Source organism: Pelodiscus sinensis, chromosome 6 (assembly GCF_049634645.1).
Source record: "Pelodiscus sinensis isolate JC-2024 chromosome 6, ASM4963464v1, whole genome shotgun sequence".
NCBI lineage: Eukaryota > Metazoa > Chordata > Testudines > Trionychidae > Pelodiscus > Pelodiscus sinensis.
In genome coordinates this window covers 111,668,831-111,675,487 of record NC_134716.1, presented here as the reverse complement: position 1 = coordinate 111,675,487, position 6,657 = coordinate 111,668,831, and positions in this window count along the sequence as shown.

Genomic DNA, 6,657 nt, shown 5'->3' with positions numbered 1-6,657 from the left:
ACATCACCTTTAATTTATTGGATCTATTCTGATATATAAGAGCTCTAGATCTGACCCTCCTACATCTTTTTATATCTTAGTTCCTCAGGTTTCCCAGCTAAACAAGGTGTTCCTGCTGTTTCACTGGGATTTTGTTCAAAATATTTCAAATCCTGGGTAAATTGCAAAAGCGTTTCTGTGGTAGTGATTAACCACAATACGCAAGTATCTCTGCTGTGGCCCTTTCTATTTTTCTGTATCTATGTGCACTGTGCTAGACCTTCGGCTGGCCCAAATCAGCATTGTTCCATTGAAATCGGGGGAGCTAGCCCTATTGACACTAGGTGAGAATCTGGTCCCAAGCTACTCTGTTGTCTGTAGCTGGAAAATAATATGGATTTTTTTTTCAAAAATCGGTGCTTAATGTTAGGCTTCTAAATCCTTACTTGGGATCACATGGACCTAGCTATGCAGAAGGGTTGGAGGGATTGGAGCTAAGCCCAAAGTCACTGAGAGCTGGATTTGTGTATATGAGGGTAGAACTTGGTCCACTGTCTTCAAAATAATCTTGTGTTGAAAGATTTATTTATATTAAAATCAAAAGTGACTGTTATCATCATCTGATCTAATCTACTCCATAACACCAGTCACAGGATTTTACATAGCAACTTCCTAGCAGTTCACAATAGCTAGGCATTAGAGCATAGTTTGGAGAAAGACTTTCATCCTTCATAAACTGTTCCTATAGTTAATGCGATCCTATTAGCCATAATTATACCCTGTTGGATCACTCTTTGCAATTCCTCTCCTTTATGGTGATCAATAATGAAACATATCCCTTAAGGCAATTAGAATCAGGTAAGGATTTGTGTAGGAAAAGTCCTCTAATGGGCCATCCTGTATAACTCCCTTACTCATAGAAATGCTATTGCCTAACAATTATTCTTTTAAAAAAATCATCCTCAGTAAGATTTATTTTCTCAGGATTAAAAACATTTCAAGTATAGAGAACTCCATTTCAAAAGAGGCAGGAAAGATGGTCCAGTGGTTAGCACACTAGCAGTTGTCCTGGGTTCAGTTCACTGCTCTGCCACAGATTTCCTGTATGGCCTTTGGCAAGTCACTTAATACCTCTGTATCTCAGTTCCCCAGCTGTTAGATGAGGATAGCACTACTTCCTAATTTCAGAGGGGTATTGTGGGTATAAATAAAAACGGTGAGGCACTCAGATATTATGGTAATGAGACCCATAAAAAAACCTGGTACATATACATAATATTGTTCCTTTTTTAACCCCAACTACAAGAATATTTTTATTTTATGTGTAAAAAAGAAGGTAAAAAACAGATGAACAAACAAACAAACAAACAAACAATGCAGTGAGAAAGAAAATTCAATAACAAAATTCCTTCCCACACACCTCTGTGACATTCCTGAAAACACACTGGCCTGCATAAACTCTCATTACTCCTTTACCGTATTTTTTAACTAATCAGAGGAAAGGTGCCAGAACTCAGACTGGGTCTATGCAAAATAATCATGTTCACTGTCTGTGGGAAAAATTAGAAATTAGTGTCAATTTGTGAATTTTATCACTTCATCTAACTTGTCATTGCAAGTCTGGTTTTTAAAACTGGGTGAGATGTATAGGGATCTGCGCTCTAATATTTAAGAAATCTGTCATTTGTAACCCAATAAGTAAATTGAATGTATCTGTCTACTTATGTGGTCTTCATCATCACAACATTTGAATGATTGGTTCTGGTATCTGATTTTCATTCTGGTTTAATGTGCACATAAACATTTTGTGCTTCCTGAATTTAGATAGGCATCATAATAGTTACTGAGCACCCATAATTTCTAGAATAATGTTTACCCTGAAAATGGAAACCTTTCATTTTCCTACACATCTCTGGTACATTTAATTGCACAAGCTATTGTGTTTCACCTCTCTTCTGTTGTTACATAATCTTGTTGAGATTAATTTAAACATACCTCTCAAAAATTCTATAAGCAAATGCAGCTTTTTCCCCACCTTTTAAAATAGCAACAGCTGCTAATCTATAAATGGAGTTGTACTTTTGATCATAATAAACTAACCAAAAAGGGTGAATACTACAGAAAATATAATCAGGCAGATAAATTAGTGTGACTGATTTTAGCAAACGACTTGTTTATTCACAGGCACCTCAAAAGTATTTTGAGTTTAATTTGAAGAATGGAAGCCGAAACCATTTGGGGCCAGATCGTCAGTAGGTGGAAATCTGAAGTCAATAGAGCTACATGAGTTTACACCAGCTGAAGATGTGGCCTTCTAGATAGGCTGAGCACTTTTTGTGGCGAATATCTGTCCCCCTGGTGTGAAGACCCTTAAAAGAGATAAAGAATATAATAATTTTAACAAGGGTTTGCAAAACCAAAACACAGTCCCCTTTGCTCCTGTCTCTCTTGGGAGCTTAGGTTCACTACAAATAATTTCAATGTTCATGGAGATTTTTCTATTGTTGTTATTATTATTGATTATTTGTATTGCATTAGGAGCTAAATCCCTCTCCCTCCAGAGCTGGAGCAAGAGTGAGCACTTTCTGGCCAGTCATCTTGTTATATAGCCCTACTGGGCTCTGATTGGCTGCCTGAAATCCTCTCCGTATTGGCAACTTAGCTGCGTGCTAGGAGAGGGTATCTTGGACAGAGCCCTGCTGGAGAAAGACAGAGTGAGCCAGAGGAGTCCAGGCCTGAACAGACTCAAGGCTGAGGCCCAGTGACAGGGGCCCAGTGAGGTACTAGAGCTGCAGAGATTCAGCCAGCGAAGGAAAAGGCAGTAGGTCCAACTCCCTACTCAAGGATGATGTGGCCAGTAGAGACTGTAGTTTGCCCCTGAGGTAAAGGGCTAAATGATGAATGTCAATCGGTCACACAGAGACAACTGGTGGCTTAGAGGTAATGGGTTTCCCAGGGAGGGGAGAACCACAGAGGGGCAGTACCCTGAGGGAAGGGTGCCACAGTCTGGGAGGACGCAGAGCCTGATGCAAGTGGTACAGAATGGACGTAAAGACATGAAACAGCGCGCAAGTTGCCACAAGGAGAAGGTGATCTGAAACTGGACTGAGCTAATTCCTGGCATGACCAGCAGGAGACAACCCTGTTACAAGGCCCCAAGAATCAAGGTCCCATAGCACAAGGCATGTATACTGATACGACAAAAACACAATCTCTGTTTTGAGGAGCTAAATGTTCAAAACTAAAATAAAAGGGGTGTAATTAATCTGTCACTATAGAAATACAGATGTTAATAACAGAAACATGCAGCTCTGGAAACAGAACCCATGATCTTCAGATCCATAAACAGGTACTATTTAAGCTAAAGGGAGACTGTAGGGTTTTTCTTTTTAATAGCGTGTAAGCCTTCTGCCAAGTGGAGTCATCAGCACTCAGGGCTGGGTTTAATATCTAGGGATGGGTAATGCAACACAGAATTGGCTAGAGGCCCCCCCCCCCAGCAACCTGAGAAAATTACACACAACCCCTGGGAACCCCTGAGAGGCAATGCAAACACAAAGTCTGAGTGTAGAACAATGGGGTACACAGACTCACTGGGCCCCTGGGTAGGGGCATGACTCCATGCTCTGAAAAGGGGCAGGTGTTGGCAGGAGTGGCCTGAGGCTGGCTGTGGCAGCTGGTGCCCCAGGCAGAAGGCTCGATCGGCGGTCCTGCCTGCATGGCCATCAATAGCCGTGACGTAATCATGGGGCGCCCCGTGACATCATCATTGGGCGCCCAGGCCAGTGGCGCCCAAGGCGACTGCCTAGTTTACCTAGGCTCACGGGCCGCCCCTGGATGTTGGGTGGAAGGGGTGGGGCTGGGGTTAATCTCCCCCAGGCAACCTTCAGCACCACTCAGAATGTACCACACCAACGCTAGGCAGTCTCCAGTGCTGTCCAGAACATGCCGCACAGGGCTCTGGCAGCTATTTAAAGGTTCTGGGCTCCAGCTACTGATACAAAAGGAGCTCAGGCCCTTTGGAATCACCAGGCTATGAGGCTGTTGCCCTCTTCCACCCCCCACTCCCTCCCATTGGCAGGCCTGGTGTAGAAAACAGACTTTTAATGAAAGTGTTATACACTAGAACTCTTAGGCAGAGACCATGCTTTGTACCTGCCCTCACACCCCCATCTTTTCACAGAGGTTTGGCATTTGAGTATCCTGCTTAGCAAGTTTGGTTCAGTTGAGGGTGACCGTCTCAATTGGGACAGGTGAAGTACAGTTCTGCTGCCCTTTACTCATGCAATAAGGATAACATTTTGTGAACCCAGGATTCAATACTAAACGTGATTTGTAACCCAATACCAGCCAAAATTGATCATGTCGGCAACACTGTTCTGTGTGCTGCATACTAGGGCAGAGTGGGTGTTTTCATGTGTCTATAGTCTGATCCTGAAGCCCTTCCCCCTCCCCAGCCAGCTATCAAGAGATAATTAATTCAGATGCTGCTTACAAGTATGCCAGTTACTAGGTGTTTGACAGCAAATGACCAACCCTTATTTCGTTCTGGAAAGATTTTATTTTAGAACATTACAATAGAAACTTCCTTCAAAAGAATGTTAGCCATATATGTGCATTTAAGCTTGAGAATAAATTTTGATTTGATTATATTTATGTTCCTTTCAGGGAACTTTTAATGCTTACTCGTTATTAACGCAAAGGTTTGAGAATACCAGGCTCTATATGTGAATACTCATGCATTTACAGAAACCAAATTCAAAAGTATATAATCAAAACAGTAACAAAAGTACTTTTAAAAGTGAAAAATTTGGAGTTCAGACTGTTGGTTAGTTCCCTCAATCATATGGTACTGTTTGTTTCCAGGGAACTTTTAGTGTGTGCCAGCAATGTTCACACATGCCAACCAGTACACAACATGCTCATGTGCCTTTGAATTCACACCCTCACAAGTGAAGACTAAGGTGCCATGCAGACAATTGGATAGCATGGAATGACATGGCACAGAGGTATTCAATTATTTTTTGTCATGGTCCAAATTTCTTGGTCAAGATATAGTCAAGATGTTGACCAGAGTAACATTTTCATGACACTGTGACAAAAGTAATAATATTAAGTAAATAAAAAGATTTTGTGGTCTGTTGAAAAGTGGTTTGTATTTGGGCTGGTATGTTCATGGGCACCACTGCACTCTGCTGGATGGACCAAAAACTATTCAAATGTTTGTTTACATGTCAAATGTCTGGTTGCTAGTGGCTTATAAAGAGTAGCAGACTGCTTTCAGCGCATGTGGATGTGGGTTTTATTCCACTCTGCTATACGTGGCCAGATAGAAGAGGCACAACTGTGAATTTCTAGGTCTCTATGTATGACAATACTTCAACCAAATTTCCTAAAGTGTTAAGAATATCACTATCCACATATTTGGGAGACAAGATGGGCAAGGGAGGGTAATAACTTTTCTTGGACCAACTTCTGTTGGAGAGAGGGACAAGCTTTCACAGAGTTCTTCAGGTCAGAGTACTGGGGACGATAATAGTCCACCCTTTAAAGGGCATCTTTCTCCTCCCCACACCCCCTGCATGTCCAGATAGCAGTAGCCTAAGCTGGCAGAATATGTAGTGCTAGCTCAGCATTGATTCTGTGAAGGTATTAAGGTTTGCCTTAAAAGAACTGTCATTTTCAAAGGCGGCACTTTTCTTGGTTTTATATTTCTTACATACACAAAATCTTCACGGAATTAAATGTGACTGTGCCCTGAAAAAGGACTAGAGTAGCAGCATCTATCTGGGGTCACTTTGCTGAGGCAAGACCAAAGCACTAATCCAGCTCAAAGCCCACTTCCCTGTACACAGTATAAATGGCTTGAAATAGCAGAGAGTCTCACTATTGGCAGTTTGGCACCTTGGTATAAATTTTGGAGGTATTGAGGCAAATTCTTCTCTTGCACCAGTGTAAACCTAGAGCAATTTCACTAGAGTCAGTGAATTTACACTTAGTTTACCCTGCTGTATTTGAGACCTGAATTTGTCTCATTTGGCAATAATGAGAGAGAATTTTTCAGACTTATTCTTCCCAGTCCATCTTTAAAATTAATACAATCACTATTCTCTGTAACAGCAAAATTCAGCAGCAAGACTATTGCATGCAAAGCAGTATGCTGTGAAAAGTGTATCTGACATCCAGTGGCAAGCAACATTTCACAGAATCTAGAGACATAAGAAATTACTAAAAAGAGGGAGACATTGGCAAGATTTGTACAAGGGCATAAGGTAATCAAATAGCCAGAGCTGTTTTCAAGGCAGCAAACGGTTCAGCTCCACAAGCTGAGCTCGAAGGAATTTATTACACTTGCCAGATGTCATAAAGCGCTGCAGAGTTAGCCGGAGCTGCTCATATACAGGAGTAAATCAGTTAGATGATTTGCAGTCATTGCTCTGCTACATGGGCTAACACAGCTATGCCCACAGTGATGAGGCATTGCCAGGAGCAGTCCAGAATGGCAGTGTGAGAGTTTGTGAACTAATACAGCTGAAACCATCAGTAAGAGATGAAGTTGTCTTCTACTGTAGCTGTGAGGACAGCCCCAGAGCAGTTACATCTCTCTAACAGCTGTGATTTGATTTCTCATTACTGCTGGTTGAGTTGGGAATGGTAACAGTGGTGAGTAGAGCTCTG